General features: G+C 45.9%; 1 protein-coding gene across 24 annotated transcripts in view; it reads right to left on the bottom strand.

Moving 5' to 3' along the window:
* The window catches only part of PPFIBP1 (PPFIA binding protein 1), a 324,575-nt gene extending 303,463 nt beyond the window's left edge, over positions 1-21,112 (bottom strand). For 14 of the 24 annotated variants that reach the window (XM_033952614.1, XM_033952610.1, XM_033952613.1 and 11 more), the window contains exon 1: positions 20,989-21,075. The gene's annotated coding sequence lies outside the window, so the exon portion shown is untranslated. Of the gene's footprint in view, positions 1-20,197; positions 20,218-20,988 lie in introns of those variants that run through there. The other 10 variants (XM_033952603.1, XM_033952601.1, XM_033952593.1 and 7 more) reach the window with 7 other exon arrangements.
* Between the last annotated feature and the right edge of the window lie 3,029 nt (positions 21,113-24,141).

The following is a 24,141-nucleotide window of genomic DNA, read 5'->3' on the forward strand; positions in this document are numbered from 1 at the left end:
AGGTACTTTAGTTAGATTGTGAGCCTTCGGGACAGTAAGGGAATTTTTTAAGTACCTTCTTACTTCTCATTTATAATCTTAATGTATATTTTCTTCAAACCGCTTAGAACCTAACGGATGTAGCGGTATATAAGAAATAAATTACATTACATTACATTACATTTTTGGTTCGTTGTTCATATCACAAAGGGACCTATCATTCCCATCCCCACCCCGTCTGATCCCATCGGCACTTCAAATAGTTACAATTTTATACTGAACTTATTAACCCCCTATTTACAAAAGCGTAGTGCAGTTTTTAGCACCAGCTGGGGCAACAGCTCTAATGCTAAAAACCGCACTACACTTTTGTAAAAACGTGGTGGTGGGGTTAAAGTATTAAAAGAAACAAGAACCGTGCTACGCTTTTGATAAAAAAGATAGTATGTGTGTGTATGGGGGGGGGGGGGTAAAGTATCAAAAGAAACAAACTGTACAATTGTCATTTTATAAATAAATAATACAGAGCAAGAATCTACAAAACCCCTCTCTCCACTCCCTTCCCACTCACAAATATCCCCTCCACTATTGAGAAAACTGAAAAAGCTAAATTAATACAGACTGCTAAATTGAAAAATCAAGCTAACAGAATACTTAAGTCACACATGGCAGGAACAGTGCTAGGGGAGTACAACTAGGGCAACTGCCCCCTGATCAGAGAGAGCCTTAAGCTAGCTGGAAGCTAAAGAAGCACGACCTGGGCTTTGTGGTCCCCAATTAGGTATAACACCAGCTCTAGCAGGATACATATTTCAAATATGATATATTCCAATCACAAAATAGAAAATAAAATTATTTTTTCTACCTTTTGTCATCCAGTCATTTTATTCTTCAAATCAAATTGGTCTCAGGCTCTGGTTTCTGTTTCCTTCTGTCTACTCTTTAACTCACTCCCCAGGGTCTCCTGACTATTTAATATGTCTTCTTTCCCCATGCTCACCATTCATCTTCATATGTTTTTCTCCATGTTCAGCATCTCCCTTCTCTATCTACTACAGCAGTGGTCTCAAACTCACGGCCCGGGGGCCACATGCAGTCCACCAAGTACTATTTTGCGGCCCGCAGTCTGTACTAGTACTGTCCACTCTTTGCAGCGTCCTCCAGCTTCCCCCCTGGCCTCCCGCTCTTAACTTCAGATAATTACCGCAGCCTTGAGAGAGGATTGCTGGTGCTGTAGCGATCCTTGCAGGCTGCTGTCGTCCTCAGCAGCATGTTCCTTCTGCCGTGATCCTGCCCCTAACGTCAGGACCGCGGCAGAGGGAACGTGCTTCAGAGGCCAATGGCAGCCTGCAAGGAATGCTACAGCACTGGCAATCCTCTCTGCAGGCTGCGGTAATTAGGTGAAACCAAGACCGGGAGGCCAGGGGGGAAGCCAGAGGACACTGCAAAGAAAGGGGAGGAACATGCAAGGCCTTTGGGGGGGGGGAATATTTATAAACTACAAAGAGTTTTACCTCATGCAAAATTGTCATTTCTTTAATAAGACATTAACTATTTTTTCTGCGGCCCTCCAAGTATCTACAAATCCAAAATGTGGCCCTGCAGAGTGTTTGAGTTTGAGACCACTGTACTACAGTATACTTTCCTTTCTAGTATTTCCCTGTGCCCATTTCCCTGCCTTCATCAACACTATTCTGTGTACATATCCCTCCCCCTAGTTGAATATCTCTCTTCTGCGTTTCTCTTCTCCCTCATGTCTAGTCATCTTCCTTCTTTGTCCATATACCCTCCTATGTCTGTCACTGCCCCACTGACTGTGTCTGTATACCACCCCCATGCAACATTCCCCTTTGTGTCCCTGGGCTCCCATCCATGCCCATCTCCCCGAGTCCAGCTTCTCTCCTCTTACATCTTCACATCATGTCTCTCACCCTCTCTTTCCTCCCTCCCTCCACTGTGTAAAATATTTCACTCCCTTCATGCCCTTGGTTCAGCATCTCACTTTGCCTTCCTCCTTTCTCTCTCCTCCTCTCTGCAGGTCCAACACTTCTCTCCCTTCCATCAGCACTTATCCCATGGCTTGAACACCTAGCATACCCTACCCTTTCCCCTTGCAATCCAATACCTCTCTCCCTTCCCTCAACATTCCCCAAGGACCCAACATCTCTCTTCCTTCCAGCTCTGAACTGCGTTTCCTGTACCTTTCCCTTCCCTCTAGCTCCCAACTGCAGGTCTGGCATCTCTCTCTTCCCTTCAGCGCCAGTCCCCCTCCACATGAGTTCAGTAACTCGCCCCTTCCCTCCAACATCAACCCCAGCCAACCAGCACCCTGTAGGTACAATAGCAACAACATCCCACTCTCCCCATAGGCCAGCATCTCTACCCCAGCTCCCCTCAGGCCTACCTTGCCTGAACGAGCCAGCCGAAAAATCTTCAGAGGCGAAACAGGAAGTTACATCAAGGAGGGGTTCATTGAAAGAATGAGGGCCTCAGAACAGGCTTCTAAAGATTTTTCAGCAAGGTGTGGCTGGCTTGTTTGGGTAAGGTAGGCGCGAGGGGGCTGGGGTACAGATGCTGACCCGTGGAGAGAGGGGATGTTTCCTCTATTACTGATCCTAGTGCAATTTATTTTGCCACAGGAATAAGGCCTTGAACTGCTCCTGCAAGGAGGTAGGCGGCCTTGTTCCTGTTCCCACCGTAAACCAGCCATATTGTTTTCTGTTCCGGCAGACTAGCCGCGATTTAACACCTGAACTTGTCTCCGTGTCATTCTCTAAGCTGTACAAAAGATTTTTTGTTGTAATTGGAGTAGCCTTAGCCACATCTGGAAAAATCTGTACCTTCTGCCTACAACACTGAACATCTTTATTCTTAAAGTACCGTAAGCCTTTAAGACTATAAAAAGTTTACTCTGTTCAGGAGATGAAGGTCACAAGTAAGGTAGCTCTTATAAACACAATATTGTTAGAACTTTCAAGAAAATTAATAATATCCAACTCGGACCTGCAATTATATCCATTACACCCTCATTAGGACCCTCTACTTAAAGACTGAGAAATATAGTAACTTTGTGCAATTGAGGGTTCTTCTGAAATTTTTAACACTTCCTTGAAAATTGAGTTAAAAGATAATCAGTTATTAACAGTCTGGCTTAGTGGGGGGATTTAAAAATCTTAAAATTCCTAGATCAAAATGAGTTTTCTAATTTCTCCATCCCAAGCCAGACTGAGAAATTCTTTCATAAAGGTTCATAAAGGCAACGTTAGAAGCTTGTAAAGTGGAATTCTTAGGTTTCAAAATCTGGGGCCTTTTTTGAATATGAGAACATGTAGAATCAACTGCTTCCAACTTCTTTTTTTTATTATCATTTTTATTAAAGAGTCAACCAGAGAAACAGGCATGACAGAATGACGATATATACAAATAGCAGCAACAGTGAAAAAATACAATAGCCATCAACATGACGTACCATGTCATTAATACAAAGTACCAAGAAGAGGAGGAAGGGGTGCGTGGCACCCCCCACCGAAACTATACCAAAAAGACAGCAAATGCAGAGTCATAAAAGTGTGAACTCGGTGAACCGAGCAGGCAGTTTCTTGAGTAAAGGTGCATAACTGTAGCACTTGAGACTTAAGGGCAAATTCTATAAGAAGCCCCACAAGTTAGGCACCGAATTAGACACTGTTCAACGCGATTCAAGTAAAATTGGGTGCTGTTTAATGAATCACACTGAGCGGCACCTATTTTGGAGGTACCCAATAAATAGGCCAGCTTTAGGCACAACTAAACATTAGACGCCTAGCTGAGCACTTAAATACGCTCAAGAGCAGCGATTCTGCAACAAGGCACCTAACATGTAGCCATGTCCACGCCTAACGTGCATCGCACCTATTTTTTTGAAGGCCGCCTAAATTTTTAGAGGTACCTTATTGCAGAATCGCTCTTTCTTGATAGGCGCCTAAGTTTCAATTATTGCTGATTAAAAAGCTTAATTGAGCAATTTAGATAGGCTCCTATCTAGTTGGGCGCCTCTAAAATAGGTGCCTAACATTAGGCGCCGGTTACAGAATTTGGGCCTGAATCATGAACTCGGTCTGCATCATCACAGACCATATATCCTGCAAAATAATATACTGGCCCACTACAGGGGTAGAAGAAATAGCCTTTGAAGGAAAAAACCACAGGTTTAGGCATGGAAGTACAAATTGAGGTCAAAGATAAATCTTCCTTGGCTTACAGTTCACCTTTACTTCCATTCAGTTTTTGAAAATCAAATAAAGCGCTAGGCATTGGTGGAGGAATTTTCTCTGGCAAACTAACAGTAGCTCCATTAATGGAAGGTGACAAAGCAGAGTTAGTAACCATAAGACCTGAGCCTTCCCGTCTTCTTGCCTTTAGGAGACATCCTATAAGATCAAAATGTTTACCTCAGCTATCTGTGATGCTCCAAGGGACTCCCAAAGGGCTAGATGTGCTCCTTAGATACATCCCTTCAGCCAAGCCCTGCAGCCACATGCCACCAGAAGCATGGGCTTTTAGCTGTTCCAGGTCTCCGCCTCACTGACATCACTCCAGCGCACCCCTCTCACCCGGGACGCCAAGAAATACCTTCAATCCCAGAAGGTCAAGAAAGGTAGGCAGGCCACCTTCACATACACCAGCAGCTCCCTGCAAGATGTTGCGGCTCCAATATTTTCCTTTTCTAATTACTTTAACCTCGCTTCTAAGAAGAAGGCTTCTGCTGAACAAAGGGATGGATCAACTGGGTTTCTCCCGATACTGATTTAACTGCTTTTCTTGAAGATTTCCAAGAGGTGATACAGACTATATCCACTCTTTTAGTAACATGTGTTAGTGAAGGTGATTATGAAGCTTTATTTTAAGAAAAAAGATGTGTCTTTTTGTGGGGCAAAAGTGATACATCCTGGATGTGGCCAGGGCCGCAGAATTAAGGCAAAAAGGATTTTCGATTTATAACTGTTTATTGGTTTTGTAAAAACAGCTTATACAAAGTGCAGCAATTAACATAGCAAAAAATCAAGAAACAGCACTTACATACTATGCTTAAATCATGAAACAATCCTCCCTTTCAACCTAACCCCCTCTCCCGTCCTGGATATATATGAAGAGTAGTAGAGATAGTTCGAATCTGGTAGATATCCAATATAAAATATAACCTAAGCTTTAAAGGTGTTTGACAAACAAATTTAATGGATCCCCAAATCTCTTTAAACTTCTAGGATTCACCCGATTGTTCTGCTAACATTCTTTCATACCGATAATACAAAGTGTCTCCTACCAAAATGGAAAATTTAGAAGGTCCCAATTTTTCCAGTTCCTTGTAATCAGTTGCAAAGCAACTCCAGACATTATAAGAATGAGCCTATTCTAATGAACATCAAGTGGACTTTTAAGCATCAGCGATGTGCTGAATAGAATCATTCCATAAGATAGTGGTATAGGAACCCCTAGAATAAAAGTAATTTTGTTCCATATAGATCTCCAAAAAGCAAGTATCAAAAGGACAGTGAAACAGAAGATGATCTAATGTTCCCACTTTAAGTTGACAATGGCAGCATTTATTAGAACGTATGTTATCTAGTTTTTGTAGTCTCACCGGGGTCCAGAATATTCTGTATAATAAGTAGTATAAAATTTGTCTCATAGCAGCTGAAGCTGTACATCGCACTCTACGATGCCATATTCAGGGCCACTGAGTGGCAGAGACGTGTTGTATTTCCAGACTCCAAATATAATGTAAACTTGTTTGGGGATTTTTAGGAAGATAATCATATATTAAATTTGTACCATTTAGAAGCCTGATGCACTTGAAAGCCCACTTCAAAACACAAGAAGGGAAAACTGTGATGGCTTGTTAAAGTGCGCCATTCAGGAATCCTTTTTTTGGATAGCTTGCTTTAATTGCAACCATTGAGTACAGATGAAACTAAACGAATCTAAAACAAAACTACTCTGGCTCGGCCCAAAATTCGAACACCTGCCCACACTTTTCACACTACCCACAGGCGATACACTACAGCTCGAGTTCTCATGCAAGGTCCTTGGTATCACTATCGATTCCTCTCTCTCCCTCAATGACCACCTCAACTCCTTGGCAAAATCATGCTTTTTCAGCCTTCACATGCTGAGGAAAGCTAGATCCTACTTCAGCCAACAACACTTTGCCATCCTTGTCCAATCCATCATCCTCTCCAAACTAGATTACTGCAACGCCATCTACTTAAATCTATCAAAAAAAAGTATTCTAAGACTCCAGATAATCCAGAATACTGCAGCCAAACTGATCTTCTCAAAACGCAAGTCTGACCATGCCTCCCCACTCCTTGCCAACCTTCATTGGCTCCCAATAATCTCCAGAATCCATTTCAAATGTTCCTGCCTGGCTTTCAAGATCATTCACGGAATCCTGCCTCCTCTTATCCCACTGTCTTTCAACTCCTCCAGTCCCGACTCCTCCAGAACTGCCCAAAGGCTTAAACTAGCCTTCCCCTCTCCACACGGCATCCACTATTCAGGCAAACTGGGAAAATCCCTTCTCTTCAAAATCACAGGTCTTTGGAACGACCTCACCACCCCGCTGCGGAACCTGAGCTCCCTTCAGTTATTCCGCAAACAACTGAAAACCTGGCTTTTCAGCAAATTGTAGCTCTATCCTTCCCCCCTTTCTCTCCCCCCTTCTACACATAAGTTCATGTAATCCTTTTTCTTCTTCTCTACCCGCTATTTTAAGTTCTTGTAAACCGTGTCGAGCTCCATTCTCATGGAGATGATCCGGTATATAAACTTAAGGTTTAGATTAGATTAGATTGATAAGCCAAACGATTATTGTAATTGGAGTAAGGATGCCATTTTATCTTGAGAAATTCCTTCGTCTAGAGTTTGAATTCCAGCCTGTAACCAATGTTTCCATAAAAAAATTTTATTTCCCCACCATAATTTTAGAATTCAGCCATAAGGACTGATATTTTGTTTTCTTAATGGGGACTGGCAATAAGAGATCTAGGAATCTCAAAGTTTTCCAAGTAGAATGAAAGATCTTATTACTTTTATAAATTCTTGGAAGTCTAATGCTCAATAAATGCTTAAGATGAAGCAGGGCCATAAGATGACTTTCAAGAATAAGCCAATCTGACAGATCTTCCATGAGTTCAGGGAGGATCCAATACACGCCCTGATGCCAGATGTAAGCCTAATGGTACCTATAAAAATATGGAAAATGTATTCCTCTTATAGATTGAGAATTTTGTAAAACCATATAAAACCCAAAAGAATTCTATTTAATTTTTTGTAGAAAGATTCTTTAAAAAAAAAAAATTTGGTATCATACTTCTCTGGTAACAAATTACAGATGCGATCATCATCTTAATAATCTGAACTCTCCCCCACTAAGAAAGTTGTAACGGGTTTCATTGCTCACACATTTCTTTGACCTTTGTCAATAAGGATCTCTCATTTACCCGCATTGTTTCTTCCAGATTCCCTTGGATTATTATTCCTAAACATTTTATTCCATCCACTTTCCAAAGGAATGGGAATGGATCAAGTAATCCCTTTACACAATAAACATTCAATGGAAGAACCTCAGATTTTCTCCAGTTGATCTTGTATCCAGAAAATTTTCCAAAGTTTTTAATCAAATGTAACAAAGGTGGAATACCGTATTTTCACGCATATAACGCGCGCGTTATACGTGTTTTTACAAACCGTGCATAACCTTGCGCGGTATACGCGTGAGCGCGCTATATAAAATTTTTTTTACATAGTTCCCCCCCCCCCCCGATGTCCGATTCACCCCCCCTCCACAGGACCGCTCACACCCCCACCCCGAAGGACCGCTCGCACGCACCTGCACCCCCACCCTGAAGGACCGCTCGCACCCCCACAGCCTCCCGACCCCGCCCATCATGTAGAAGCTCCTACCGGTGTCCTGCTGCTTCCTCTTGGCGGTCCCGGCCCTTCTGTGAGCCCTGCGCCTGCTGTTTCCTCTTCCGGCGGTTCGCCCTTTCTCTAACGTCAAGCCCTCTTGCCCCACCGACTCCCCGACACGATCGGGGCAAGAGGGAGCTCAAGCTGTCTTGCCCCAGCCAACCGCAGCACCCCCGACACGATCGGGGCAAGAGGGAGCTCAAGCCCTCTTGCCCCAGCCAACCGCGGCACCCCCGACACGATCGGGGCAAGAGGGAGCTCAAGCTGTCTTGCCCCAGCCAACCGCGGCACCCCCAACACGATCGGGGCAAGAGGGAGCTCAAGCCCTCTTGCCCCAGCCAACCGTGGCACCCCCGACACGATCGGGGCAAGAGGGAGCTCAAGCCCTCTTGCCCCAGCCAACGGCGGCACCCCCGACATGATCGGGGCAAGAGAGAGTTCAAGCCCTCTTGCCCCCCCGACACGATCGAGGCAAAAGGGAGCCCAAGCCCTCTTGCCCCGCCGACTCCCCAACTCCCCGACAATATCAGGCCAGGAGGGAGCCCAAACCCTCCTGGCCACGGCGACCCCCTACCCCCACCCCGCACTACATTACGGGCAGGAGGGATCCCAGGCCCTCCTGCCCTCGACGCAAACCCCCTCCCCCCAATGACTGCCCCCCTCCAAGAACCTCCGACCGGCCCCCCAGCCGACCCGCGACCACCCTGGCCGACCCCCACCCCCTTCCCCGTACCTTTGTGCAGTTGGCCGGACAGACGGGAGCCAAACCCGCCTGTCCGGCAGGCAGCCAACGACGGAATGAGGCCGGATTGGCCCATCCGTCCCAAAGCTCCGCCTACTGGTGGGGCCTAAGGCGCCTGGGCCAATCAGAATAGGCCCGGGAGCCTTAGGTCCCTCCTGGGGGCGGGGCCTTGGACACATGGTCGGGTTGGGCCCATGTGCCTCAAGCCCTGCCCCCAGGAGGAACCTAAGGCTCCCGGGCCTATTCTGATTGGCCCAGGCACCTTAGGCCCCACCAGTAGGCGGAGCTTTGGGACGGGATGGGCCAATCCGGCCTCATTTCGTCGTTGGCTGCCTGCCAGACAGGCGGGTTTGGCTCCCGTCTGTCCGGCCAACTACACAAAGGTACGGGGAAGGGGGGTGGGGGTGTCGTGGGGGTCGGTCAGGGGGGTCGCGGGTCAGCTGGGGGGGCGGTCGGAGGTTCTTGGGGGGGGCGGTCGTTGGGGGGAGGGGGGTTTGCATCGAGGGCAGGAGGGCCTGGGATCCCTCCTGCTGTAATATAGTGCGGGGTGGGGGTAGGGGGTCGCCGTGGCCAGGAGGGTTTGGGCTCCCTCCTGGCCCGATATTGTCGGGGAGTTGGGGAGTCGGCGGGGCAAGAAGGCTTGGGCTCCCTTTTGCCCCGATCGTGTCGGGGGGGCAAGAGGGCTTGAGCTCCCTCTTGCCCCGATCGTGTCGGGGGTGCCGCCGTTGGCTGGGGCAAGAGGGCTTGAGCTCCCTCTTGCCCCGATCGTGTCGGGGGTGCCGCAGTTGGCTGGGGCAAGAGGGCTTGAGCTCCCTCTTGCCCCGATCGTGTCGGGGAGTCGGCGGGGCAAGAGGGATTGACGTTAGAAAAAGGGCGAACCGCTGGAAGAGGAAGCAGCGCAGGCGCAGGGCTCACGGAAAGGCCAGGACCGCCAAGAGAAAGCAGCAGGACACCAGTAGGAGCTTCTACATGATGGGGGGGGGGGGGGTCGGGAGGCTGTGGGGGTGCGAGCGGTCCTGCGGGGGGGGGGGGGGGTGAATCGGACAATCGGACGACGGGGGGGGCATCAGGCTTTCAGGGTGGGGACAGGACTTCAAAGGGGAGAGGAGAGTCGGGGTGGCCAGAGGAAAGTCGGGGCGGGCGAAAGGAGAGTCGGGCGGCGACGGGAGAGTCGGGCAGCATGTGCGGTATACGGGTGTGCACGGTATATAAAAATTTCTGTACATAAATTTGTGTTTTCCGCGCGCTATACCCGTGTGCGCGTTTTACACGGGTGCGCGTTATCTACGTGAAAATACGGTAGTTAGTTCAGGATTAGTTAAATGTAATAAGATGTCATCTGCATATTCTGAGACCTTATATATTAGACCTGCATATGGAATTCCCTGTATCTCCTCCATTTGTTTAACTGCCAGCAATCAAGGTTCTAGCACAATATCAAAAAGCAGGGGAGACAAGGGGCATCCCCGCCGAACTCCCCTCTCTAAAGAAAATTGCTCCATAAGTGTATTATTAATATAAAGTTTAGCAGATGGAAGACTATAAAGAGTTTGAATCATTTGAACGAATTCAGGCCCTATCCCATACCAGCCCATAGCTTGATACATGAAAGACCGTTCTACTCAGCCAAAGGTCTTCTCTGCATCTAATGATACAGAGAAGGCTGGAACCTCTAGAGATTTTGCCAGATTAAGCATGTGTTAGTGGAATGTCTGAGCAATGAAACCCGTTTGATGCATAACAATAATGAGGGAGAGCTTTTGCTAACCTCAGAGCCAAAAGCATAGCTAATATTTTCCCATCCACATTAATTAAGGAGATCAGCCTGTAATTCGTTACCAGCATAGGGTCTTTATTTGGTTTTGTAAGCAAAATTGTAAGGGCCCCTGCCATGGTACCAGATATCTGTCACTTTGTCAATTGTGTTTGATACAACTGAAAAAGATGAGGTAGTAATATATTTTGAAAAGCTTTGAAAAACTCCACAGTATATCCATCACTACACTACTGCTCTCCACATAGACACAAATATGGTTAAAGAGATGGTTCACAGCAGTCTTAGAAAAAAGCGATTTAAGCATTGCATCTATAGATTCTGTAACAATGAGCTAGAAAGGGTTATACATAGTTGGCTGTGAAGTTTTGATGGCAAAAAATTTCTATACAGAAAGGTACAATAAGTCACACACATCACATCCACTGGAAACTTTGTAAGCACTAGAATCATGACTATGAGACTTATGACTGTAGCTTTTTCGAACTAATTGCCTACTTATGGAAAGGAAGAGGAAAGAGTACAACTATTTCCCTTCAGCATCTGTTCCTCTCTCCCCTCCCCCTCTCTTTCCATTTCCCTTCAGCACCCTTCACGCAGTCCAGCAGCCCCCACCTCCCTCCTCCCTCCCTCTCGCAGCAGTCCTGGAATCTCCCTCCTCCCTTCCCCAGCGATTTTCTTTTTTTGTCTCCAAGCTTTTCATTAAGTTGCATGTGGCTGCCCAAAACTTCTCCTTTGACGCAACTTCCTGTTTCCGGTTGCATCAGAGGAGAAGTTTTAAGCAGCCATGCGAGACTTGTTTAAATGCTCGTGCCACTGGATCAGCCCCAGGTCCTGGAGTCCCTGAAGGATCTGAAGATTCAGCATATAGTCCCTGATCCCCCTTCTTTGAAGTGCTGCACCTGTAAATAAGGGGTCAGCAAGCTGTTCATCAGCATAAGGATCAGGCAGAGCAGGAACAGCAGCTGACAGACAAGGACAAGCCCATAGAAGCAACGCCACAGAGACGCAGCAGGTGGAACAAGACTGCACAGAGGAAGAACGCCCGCCTTGAAATGCATGCAATAACTGTTCCAGAAAACCTGATAAAGTCTCTGGCTCCTAGGGTGCATAGTCACCCTCTGATGACTTAACCATGTGTTTCGTAGGCTGCAAAGTGACCGCAATCTTGCACACGAAACTATCAGTCTTGCCGAAACCCAGAAATAAAGAAAGCTGCCCCACCAGACCAGCTGAGTGTTTTATCACCTGCTTGATCAAGGGAAAGGCTAAGCTATGTGCTGCCACCTCTCCTGGCTGCACCACATAGCACAAGAATGTTCCTGAAGCACCAAATTTGTGCAATCCTGGCAAGAATTCACATTACGGGAGCATAAGGACTCCATCCAAACAAGATTTGAAGCAAAAATTGTACTTTTGGATAAACAGAGGGCTGTTGGAAAAAAAAAAATTGCTAAAAATCCAAGATGGCTGCTACTATGAAATTTGTGCCAAAATCACGATATTCTTCACACTTATTAAAGTTAAACAGTGATTTTAGGATTTTTCAAGAGGGGGGAACACAGGACATGCAGAAACCTTGAAAACCCCACTTTTCAGACCTCCCCGTTTCACCTCACAGGCTGTGACAGCCTTTACTCACTGTGCAGAAGCCTGCCTCAGCTCTCTTACAGTAGCTGGGTCAGAGAATCACTACCTCATGCTGGGAATGCCTCTGCAACGCTGATCTTCAGGCTGCCAAATCAGACTCTATGCCTGACTGCACCTCCATCCCTGCGGACTGACAAACGCACACCTGGACAGGTGGAGTGAGAAGACACCACCAAGCCTCTTACAAGTGCCTAACAGCCAGCGTTTCACTGCTACATAACCGTAAGTGTGAGAACTTCAGGGATGGCCCCGAGTTCCAAAGAAAACTAAGCAGGCTGGCTAACAGGTACCCACTGGGATTGGCCTATCAGCTACAGACTGGCCTGTGTGTTCGTCGAACGTGAACTCTCAGACCTTGAGCATGCGCACATGCTCAAGGCCCAGCACAGGAGGCAGATCTTCAGGCACCGGCACCAACGCACAGGACATGCTGGTGCCGGTGCGGAGGCTAAACCAAAGTAAGAAGAGGGTTTGGGTGGGTTGGGGGGACCTCAGGTCACGGCGGGGGGGGGTGCGGATCGCGGGGGGGGGGGGGGGGCGCTCGCAAATCTAGGCGCGCTTGGTTTCTGAGGCGCCGATTTTGCAAATGTTTTGCTTGCAAAACACTCGCAAACCGGTGCACTTGTAAACCAAGGTACCACTGTACATACAATGAAATGGCCACAGAATGGTAGCTGGAAAGCAGACCACAAAAGCTCACAGTCTAAGCAACAAAAATCAGGTTTTGCTAACCCTGATGTTAGAGGCAAACTTGAATATTGTTGCTATCACAAAAACATGGTTCAGCGATTACTAAGGATGGGACACAAATATACTGGGCTATAATCTTTTTAGGAAGGACAGAGATAGTCAAAAAGGTGGAGGAGTAGCTCTCTATGTGAAGAATATCAAAACAACTGAAATGCAGGGAGCCTTGGCAGGGGAAAGGAAGAAGTGATATGGATCGATTTGAAAAGAGAAGATGGAATTTCTATCTATGTGGGTGTTGTCTGCAGACCAACTAAATTGCAGCAAATTGATAAAGTTATGGTTGCAGATATCCAAAAGTTGGGAAGGAAAGAAGAGGTACTATTGCTGGCTGATTTCAACCTGCTAGATGAAGAAGTAGAGAGATCGTGGATGCCTTTCAAGGGGCTAGGCTCAGACAAATGGCAACAGAACCCATGAAGGGAAGGTTAAATTATGTCCTTACCTGATAATTTTATTTCCTTTGGTCACAGCAGATGAATCCAGAGACTAGTGGATTATAGCCTTCAACCAGCAGGGGGAGATAGAGAGCACTGAATTAACCTCGGGTATACCTTGGATGCACATCCTCCTGGTCAATCAGTATAGGTCTTCTCAAAGCAGTTGAAATAAAGCATATAAAAGTAAATCATATAAATCACATCAACCACATTAAACATGAGACATAGAACACCTATGGAACTTCTTCCATCACATGTGCTACCCTAATCATTGATACATCAAAATTGAGACTGCAACTTCAGTCTAAACGCAAGCCCAAACCACTCCTGAAAGCGACAAACCCTGCACCAGGGTGGGGCTCTGGATGGTTCATAGACAACACCGCGAAAGACAAAGGCGCGCGCCGACAACTGAGCGCAAGACGGAAGCGCACACCAAAGAAAATTACTGTTTTTAGGGGCTCCGACAGGGGGTTTTGTTGGGGAGCACCCCCAGTTTACTTAATAGAGATCGCGCCGGCGTTGTGGGGGGTTTGGGGGGTTGTAACCCCCCACATTTTACTGTAAACTTAACTTTTTCCCTAAAAACAGGGAAAAAGTGAAGTTTTCAGTAAAATGTGGGGGTTTACAACCCCCCAAACCCTCCACAACGCCCCCACAATGCGGCGCGATCTCTATTAAGTAAAGTGTGTGTGTGTGGGGGGGGGGTTTCCCCCACACACACCCCCGTCGGAGCCCTAAAAACAGTAATTTTCTGCGGCACGCACCTCCACGCTGCGCTCAATTGTCTGCGCGCGCCTTTGTCCTGACACCGCTCTGGATTCATCTGCTGTGACTAAAGGAACGAAAATTATCAGGTAAGGACATAATTTTACCTTCCTTGTCATCAACAACAAATGAATCCAGAGGCTAGAGGGATGTATAAAAGCAGTCCAAACGTAGGGAAGGAAATAAACAAGTGAACTGAAAACCTGCCCTACAGCACAAGTCTAAGGAGATATAACACCCAGAGAGTACGAATCCAATGAACATACAGAGGGTAACCCCTCTAGCCCATTTGAGCAGGACCAATCCTTGCCTAAGAGCACCATGCTGTGGAAAACCCCAGCTACAGTGTCCCTCCACAAATAGTATGAGTGCAAAGCAGCCTACTAATGCGATCACCAAATAACTTCCCGTGGAATGCAACCAACATGTCTGGCAAAGGTCCTTGACTGATGGCAAACCCCATGAGCTTCGTCATAAATCAGACCTACTTCCCTCAGAAGGTTCTAGGGCAGCCAGCCTGGACTCGTGACTGAAGCCCTCTCAAGTATCAAGTCCCTAGGACACAAGAGGCCACCCCATTGACCCCAGTCAAGAATAATGTCAAAGGAGAGGCAAGGCATCTCCATGTAACCAGACACTGCTCTGTACCCGGGCCACGAAGTGACCAGTGCCTGTCCCAGCATCCCAAGGAGAAACAGTAACAGCCTCCAACAATGAGGTAGCTTACTTATTCAACCGCCAGTCCATTCCTCAACATGAATGAACCCAGAAGGAGTGGAAAGAATAACTCAAAGCAATAGCGAGAGCTATCAACTAGCCCACAATCAGCCTAGCTATAGCTTAACTGCCATCCAGCTGGGACCAAACAAGGTACATCAGGCTACAAGTGAAATGGCTCCCCAACCAAGGCCAACCCACTACCCGTGTGACGGCAATTAGGGTCGACCGGTTAGTGGTGGCAAAGGCAGTACTGTACTGCTGGAAGAAGCGTCCCTACTTTGAGAGTAGAAATACTGACAGCGATGTCAGCTGCAACTGCAGTGATCCCCGATCTGCAGCAGGAGGGAAGGGCCTCCTACCGCCCACTGCTGACCAACCTGGCTGCAAGCCCGTGGGAGTCTGCTACTACAGCTGAAGCAGCTTCCGCTTCTTTACTTGGGAAAGGAGTAAAACTACTCCCTGAAGAGAACAGTGACCCCTGTAACTCCACGCCCATAGCCCAAGTGAGCTTATGGAACTGAAGTATCCAAATTCTTCAGAGGGAAAGGAGAAAAAGGGGACCTGGGAGCCCAGGTGATGCCCCTTCCCCCCCCCCCCCAAGGTAAGCACCGTACAGCTCATATTCCACAGCTCCACTGAGGCCCCAGGAACTTTTCTCCACTGAGGCCTGAGGCCCAGGAACCTTTTCTCCACTGAGGCCTGAAGCCCCAGGAACATTTCTCAACTGAAGCCTCAGCCACAGGAACATTTCTCTCTACTGAGGCTTAAGCAACAGGAACTACTGAGGCCTAAGCCAAGTACTCACATGTTCTTGCACTACCGGAAGGCAAAGGAAGAAGTGTTAGTGCTGCAGCGCACAGGGAACTGTGCCAGCACCCGTGGTTGGGCTTTTCTTCTTATGGGGAAAGGACCCTCCGACTACATCAGATTCTTCTTCTTCTCTCCACTGTCTGGGAGGGTGGGAAAGGGACCTGGGTGGGCCCAGGTGTTGCCCCTAAAGTTGGCTCAGTATGGCCAACATCCCTAGGCTCTACTGAAGCCGCAGCAACAGGAGCAAATAGCCTTCCGTCCTCAGGAGCCGAAACCAGGAACCAGAATGACAGCAGCCATTTTTCAGATCTAGGAAACTAGTGCTGGTAGCTGCAGTCAAACCTGGCTAAAATCCACTGCAGAATCCAGAAGCTGTGAGAAACCCATCCTCAACCTGCTGGAGATAAAGAGTATACTGATTGGCTAGGAGGATGTGCATCCAAGATATACCCGAGGTCAATTCAGTGCTCTCTATCTTCCCCTGCTGGTTGATAGACATAATCCACTAGTCTCTGGATTCATCTGCTGTTGATGGCAAGGAAAAGAAAAATGATATTGGATCTGGTGCTCACAAATGGTGAAAATGTCTCTAATATCGAATGTTAAGAAAAATTAGACATCCGTTTCATCAGCAACATTTTGCGGCAGTGGTGCAAGCTATTATCCTAGCACAATAAGATTATTGTAATTCAATCTATATAGGCCTGAGTAAGGGGAATATATAACGATGGTTACAACTAAATTCAAAATACGGCAGCAAAGCTAATATTTGGTAAGAGAAAATTTGATCATGTGTCTCCTCTTTTGAGAAATCTTCACTGGCTCCCTCTCTATCTTTGAGTAGAGTTTAAATGCACTTCTATATTTTTTTAAATCATACATGGACTATTTACATCTTTGATTCCTCTATCTTTGAATAAGAAGAGGTCTTCTGATTCAAGAAACTCTCAAAAATTTAAAATTTCCTTTCCATCTTTAAAAGGAATAAGATCTTTTGGTAATATTACTCATCTTTCTCATACACCTTTACAATGATTTGGAATGGGATTCCTTCTTGTGTTAGAACTCTTTTCTCCTTCCAGATTTTCTGTAAATCTATGAAAACACTGTTAAAACATAGAAACATGATAGCACATAAAGCCAAATGGCCCACCTAGTCTGCCCATCCACAGTAACCATTAACTCTCTCTCTGACAGAAACAGAGAAACTTGATGGCAGATAAAGGCCAAATGGCCCATCTAGTCTGCCCATCCGCAGTAACCATTATCTCTTTCTCTCTCCGATAGAAACATAGAAACATGATGGCAGATAAAGAGAAATCTGATGGCAGTTATTTCAACAGTTCTTAGAAAATTGATTTAAGGAAAATTAGTTATCTTCTCTCTAGGTTAGGGGTGCCCAATGCGTCGATCGCGATCGAACGGTAGATCGGGAAGGCAACGCGAGTCGATCGCAGAGCCCATCCCGGGCTCCTTGATAGACTCGTGTTGTCATCCCGATCTACCGGGCGATCAGCCTTCCTCTCCCCGACGTCCCCCACCACCCTCCCTCCAGAAGTGTCAGACCGACCAGCATTCCATTTCCCGACATCATTTCTGATGTCAGAGAGGAAGTTCTGGGCCAGCCAATCGCTGCCTGGCTGGCTTGGAACTCCTCTCCGACGTCAGAATTGACGTCGGGGAGTGCAATGCTGGTCGGTCCGACACTTCTACAGGGAGAGCTTGGGGCAGCAGTGGCCTGTTCCCCAATGGCGGCAGCAAACCTAGTGGCTTGAGGGCCTGTTCCCCGATGGCGGTGGCAAACCTAGTGGCTTGGGGGCAGGCAGGGAGAAAGAAAGAAAGGGGCAGGCAGGGAGATAGAAAGAAGGGAGGGCAATGAAACAAAGAAAGAAGGGAGTCAGAAAGAAAGGGGGCATGGAGAAAGAGAGAAAGAAAGGGAGGCAGGGAGAAAGAGAAAGAAAGGGGCAGGGAGAAAAAAGAAATGTTGGGAGAGAGAATGAGGTTTGGAGGAGGAAGCATACAGGAGGCTGAAAGAAGGGAAAAAATATTGGATGCACAGTCAGAAGAAGAAAGTGCAACCAGAGACTCATGAAATCACCAGACAACAAAGGTAGGAAAAATGATTTTATTTTCAATTTAAGTGATCAAAATGTGTTCATTTTGAGAATTTATATCTGTCTATATTTTGCACTATGGCCCCCTTTTACTAAACCACAATAGCGTTTTTTAGTGCAGGGAGCTTATGAGCGTCGAGCACAGCTCCATGCGCTAAAAACTGCTATCGCGGTTTAGTAAAAAGGGAGGAGGGTATATTTGTCTATTTTTGTATGGTTGTTATTGAGGTGCATAGAGTCATCTGCCTTGACCTTTTTGAAAAAACCCCGGAATATAAATAATTAACATTTTCTCTGCATACAGTGTGCTTTGTGTTTTTTAAAAAATGTTATTGTTGGTAGATCATTTTGACTTGGTCATTTTAAAAGTAGCTCGCAAGCCCAAAAAGTGTGGGCACCCCTGCTCTAGGTTGTCGGATGAGGGTCTTCATTAATAAGTTATTTTCTCTCTATCTACTTTCACTCCAATTATCGATTTTTATGTGAACCGAGTCGAGCTCCTTTTGGGGAGACAATCTAATCTAAACCTTGGATTTCTATACAGTGTTATTACTGCATGTTATTATGGAGAATGAAAGGGTTATGATCAGCTGGGATATTCCTATTCCATCCAATAAGTTGGTGAAACGAAATTGGACACGGTTGTAAGAGATGTACTAGAAGAGCATTATTCATAGAGAAGTCAGTCAAATGATTATTCTAAATTGTGTGGAGAGAAAGAAAATCCACAAGTACCAAGAAATGCAGCTGGAAACCAGAAAAATGTGGTAAAAAGATGCAGAAACATTTCCTAACATATTGGGTGCCATAGACCCGATTAAAAAGAATTTCCAAATACAAGTGAATAAGGTGCCTATACAGCTTATGACCTTCTAAGAGGCCGAGATCATACTCCACATTCCTTGATTTAGGAGTTAGGTTCACTACTGTTCATAGTATGTGCAAAACCAATCTATTCAGAGACACTGATCCTGACTGACAGTTATACACCTCATACCTTTCATATACAACCCTTTATTATAGACCCCCAGTACCCCACCCAGACACACTGTATTACGTTCCTTCCTAGTGTATTCTCCAACAAGACATGACCAAGGGGGTTAGCTATTAAGGTAATAAAGAGTGGGATTTTCCCCTTAACATGCATAGTGTGTGTTATATTACCCTAACATATTTAAAATTAGTTAACACACCATGCATATTAATGAAATACAAATGCATCATTTGACTTATATAGTAATTAAGTGTTGCATGCAGCTAAATTGGCATCTGATTGGAAGCATCAGGCCACTAAACCGCAGCCCAATGCTTCTAGTCCACATATTAAAAGGGGCTGGGCAATCTTAAGGTAAATTTTCCCCTTTCTTCCTGAAAGCCCTTCCCCATCACCTCTTTCCAACAAAGACCCTCAACCTTTATGTCCCCAGGCCTCTCTTTAGAAAATCTGGGATCTAGGGGATTGAGGCAAGAGTGATCCCTGCTACTGGGTTCAAAAGGTCTTTATATGGCACTTTCACCCTAATGGCAGTACGGTCACCAGCACATTTTGTGCCAGCAGAGGCAGGAATACCTCCTCCACCAGGGGTGTCCAACCTCAGCTTTCCACAGATAGGGTTTCCCCAATGAATATGCATGAGATCTATTTGCATACAATGGAAGCAGTGCATGCAAATAGATTTCATGCAAATTCATTAGGGATATCCTGAAAACTCAACTGGATTGCGGCCCTCGAGGACTGAGCTTGGACAATCCTGTCCTCCACTGTACTCTCTAAAGATTTTTAAATACAGGTCTGAGGGTGAGAGGAACCTGTTTGAGACGAGGGCAGTTATAACGGGGGTGATTTTGCCTGGCCCCTCAGAGATATACTCCAGGGCAGTATGAATAGTGTAGCTTATGTTGTAGAACAAGCAGTGTTATGTTACCACAAAAATTATAAATCTGCAGTGGTCCTGCAGAAAATTAAAATGCAGCAAAAGCCTGATTTTGTATCACACTAAGTACATGCTTTTCAACTTGATATTATACATTTGTTCCTCACCTACAGTTGTTTCAGCAATTAAGCAATATATAAATTTAACAAACTGGAACAACCCCCCTTTCTGGAAATATACACATCTTATATACTATAAGATTTTTTTTTTGATTTTTTTTACCCAAGACACACATTTCTACCTCAAATACCATTTGCTGGGATCTTACTTGGCAATTCTAAAATCATTGGGATTTTACACGGGAATTCCAAAATCATTGTGGCACACACCTTAAAGAAAAGATCATATCTTGTCATAATTCACTTTCTGAAGCCTACTCATTAGCGGGGAGAGAATGAATATACACACTACACTAAATACTACCAACAGCTTAAATGATACACCGTAAAAAAAAAAAATATTGACTATTTAATTTTGTTCTTGGAGATTGAGTGTAGAGTCTCTCTCTTCCCGTTCTACTAAAAGTATTATTTGATGCACCCAGGGCCATAAACTAAAATGATAATTACAGATTTCAGTCGAATGCCTTCCAAGCGCCATGCTGAGAGGGCACTTTCCTCTCTTAAGAAGTCGAACAAACTTTAAAAGAAAACTGAATCACCGGTCCCATGATTTCAGTCAAATCCTGGCTGCCGATCAGGCACATAAGCAATGTGTGCCGGAAGAGAGGACAACCACAGCCTCTCCCAGCGTGGCACTGAACACGAGAGCGTTAAAACCACCCCCAGGAATGGAGTGAAGCCTAAGAAAGCAAATCACAGAAATGCGCAGACACTAAATAAACACACCGGTCAGACTGGGTGCTCTTTATCGCCCCACAAATCTTCTATTATTATATTATTTAATAAAAGCGGAAGAGTTTCCACTCCCCATAACAGAGCCAGATGTTTTGATTAGCTACTCTCCTCGAAAAAAAGGGGGAAAATAGAGAGAGAAATATAAAAAGAGACTTTGTTCCAAACAAGGTTTCCCCAGAACAGTCCTTTAGATCATGCCCAAAGTATTGAAAAAAATAAAGCAGATTAAAAAAAAATTGTCTCCTAGATAAAAGAACCCCTTCTCTTACAGGTCAAAGAAAGTTCTCTGCAAACTGTTGCACTACTGAAAGCAAAAGAGCCCCGCTTGTCTCTAACCCAAGCACTAGTGATCTTGCTTATGCACATAAGCTCTTGCTTATGCCTCCGCACACGCGGTACATAAGCCCCCGCGTACGTTCCCGACCCCAGACAACCAACAAAAGTTCCTTCTTCCCCTCTTTCCTTGGAAGCAGACAGCCCTGAAGAGAACCACAGCGGCTTACCTACATGTAGCACACAACTCGATCGTTTCCTAAATCCCCGCAACAACTTCATTTGCAACAGCAAAACCTCCTCCCCCAGCTTCGCAGCGCTCCCGCACCCTACCGTAGTCCGACGGGGGACGTCACATCCCAGCTCCAGAGCCCGCCTCCGCCCCAGCACGATTGGGCAAGCGCCGTAGGGCGGGGTTGTGTGAGTCAGAGACAACACCCGATTGGCTGTATGGAGGATGTCTGGAGGAGCTGGGCGCCTAGTTGGGCAGCTTTTGGGGGCTCTTGTTGTGATTTATTGGGCTAGTAGTGGGAATCGTGAAGGAGGCAAAAGGAAAAATGAGACAGACGTGAACTTTTATTACAATCGACAATATGAAAATATTACCTCGAGACTGTTTAGTCAGTATCCACTTTAGAAGGTTGTTTTTGTCAAAGGCTCCCAGTAATTAGAAGACGAGAATAATTGCTTTTCTTCAGCAACTTTGTAACTGTTTTAATTTAAATAAATTAAACTGCTTTCCAAAACTAGATTAATTGAAACAAATTAAAGCTATACTGTAATTTGTAGCTGAAGCCTAATCTACCTAAAGGTAACATGGAAACACTTGTTTTGAAATCTACAGTATATGTATAATTGCTTAATATCTCCGTTGCATAATTCTTCATATTCATTGTTAAAGTTCTTGATCTTAAAAAATTACCTCAGTGAGGCTCATAAGTTAAACAGATTCCATCTGAACTACTCCCAAAGGAAGAATCCAACCGCTTCTTGTATGAGTAAGGTGACCATACGTCCCATTTTCAACAGGACCGGCCCGTTATTCGACTGACCGTCCCGTTGTCCCGACCCACCGTTTCGTGAAGCCGAAATGTCCCATTTTCAGGGACAGTGTCCCAAAGCTGTGCGCAGGGACAACGGGATAGGCGATCGCTTCCCCTCCCTCCAGCGCCAATTCAAACCCCCCATCCGCCTGCCACCGCTGCACCTTCTTCTTGCCGCCCAGAAGCCTTCTTCCCGACGTCAATTCTGACGTCTGAGAGGAAGTTCCAGGCCAGCCAGGCAAGAAGAAGGTGCAGCGGCGGCGGGCGGACAGGGGGTTGAATCGGCGAGGGAAGGAGGGAGGCTGGCAGGCAGCAGCGGACCGGGGGGGGGGGCGGTTGAATCGGGTGCTGGAGGGAGGGGAGGGAGGCAGACTTTGTCACAGGAGAGAGGGAGGTAGTTAGGCAGGCTTTGCGGCAGGGAGGGAGGGAGGTAGGCAGGCAGGCTTCGGGGAGGGGGTGGGACAAAGGCTGGAAGGTAGTGAGGGGGACATAAGAAGGAGACACTGAGAACAATAAGGATATAGGAAGGGGCACTAAAGACATAGAAAGAGACACTGGGGGGCACTAAGGACACAGGAAGGGGCACTAAGGACATAGGAAGGAGGCACTGGGGACACTAAGGACATGGGTAGGAGGCACTGGGGGCACTGACATCGGAAGGAAGGAGGAAGCGAATAGAAAGGGACAATTGTTGGGCCTGAGTGCAGAAAGAAAGAAATGGAAGAAAGGATGCACAGTTAGAAGGAAACGCAACCAGAGACTCATGAGGAAGGATAGGCCAGAACTCTGTACAGGGATTCAAGAAGGGTTTGGATAGGTTCCTGGAGGATAAAGGGATAGAGGGGTACAGATAGAACTTGAGGTAGGTTATAGAAGTGGTCAGAAACCACTTCACAGGTCGCAGACTTGATGGGCCGCCGCGGGATCGGACTGCTGGGCGAGATGGACCTCGGTCTGACCCAGTGGAGGCAACTTCTTATGTTCTTATGTTCTTAAATCACCAGACAGCAAAGGTAAGAAAAATTATTTTATTTTCAATTTAGTGATCAAAATGTGTCAGTTTTGAGAATTTATATCTGCTGTTTATATTTTGCACTAAATTTGTCTATTTTTCTATCGTTACTGACGTGACATTGCATATTTTAAAGTCATCTGCCTTAACATCTTTGAAACCCCCCCCAAATATAAATGATAAGTAACATTTTATCTGCATATAGTGTGCTTTGTGTGTGTGTGTGGGGGGGGAGGTATTTTATGGTTACCATTATAAATTAATAACATATTATGTATACATGAAAAATGAATGGAAGAAATTGGGGGCGGGATTTGGGCAAGGCTAGGGCGGGATTCGGGGCAGGACTAACAATTAATAGATCTCCCGTTTTGATGAAAAAAATAAATGGTCACGTTATGTATGAGTGAATTTTGAAGCAAACATCTAAAGATTTTGAAGACTAATGCTTCCAGAACTCCACAATATAATTATTCAAAAGGTACAGATTGGAGGAAGTCTGTAAGGCAATTTCAGTAGAGTTGACATTCAGTTATGGTAGTGATCATTTTTTTTGACTGTGGCATTTGAAAAATATTTATATTCAGTACTGCCATACAGATAGGCGGTAATACTATGAGTATACTGTAATGCTATCACATTCTTCGGTTATATGTACAGTATAGTAATAATAGTCAGCTACTCTCCATATAAAGCTGCTAATTTAGGATAATGCTGCTAAAAATGTAGGTATAGGCGATACCGCTTTGTATATTATTCCAAATGTGTTTCACTATCCTTTAGGGCAGTGTCTCTCAAACTTTTTTTTTAGCTCCAACACACTAAACAGAGCAAATGTTTTTCGTGGCACATTATAATTGAAATTATAAAATTGCAAAACCAACAAAAAATTAAATTTGAGAGTTATTTATTTAAAGGTCGTTAAGCTATGTATGGGCAAGTGTAACAATCCTATATAATAAAAGGCTAGCCGCGCATGCGCACTCCTATTTGCATGCTTCCGTGATCAGTAGGTCTGTGGTTTGTGGTCGCAGGAGTGCGCATGCGCTTATACATCACCAGCCACCCATCGCCTCACAAGCTGGGACCACAGCTAGCCGCCGATCTCCTTTCCTCCAACAGGGGGGGGGGGGGTCTGGGAGGAGAGGGATTGCGGCCGCTCAGCGCCCCCACCTAGGAATCCAGCAACTTTCCGCCCCCCCTTCCCTTCCCACGGGCCCGACTGGCGATTTATGCAGCGTGTGCAGCAGTCTTCACACGCTGCTTCGGGCCCTTCTACTGCCCTGATTTGCTCTGCCGCATCTCTGATGATGTCATCAGGGACGTGC

The sequence above is a fragment of the Geotrypetes seraphini genome, chromosome 7 (genome assembly GCF_902459505.1).
Source record: "Geotrypetes seraphini chromosome 7, aGeoSer1.1, whole genome shotgun sequence".
NCBI classification, from domain to species: domain Eukaryota; kingdom Metazoa; phylum Chordata; class Amphibia; order Gymnophiona; family Dermophiidae; genus Geotrypetes; species Geotrypetes seraphini.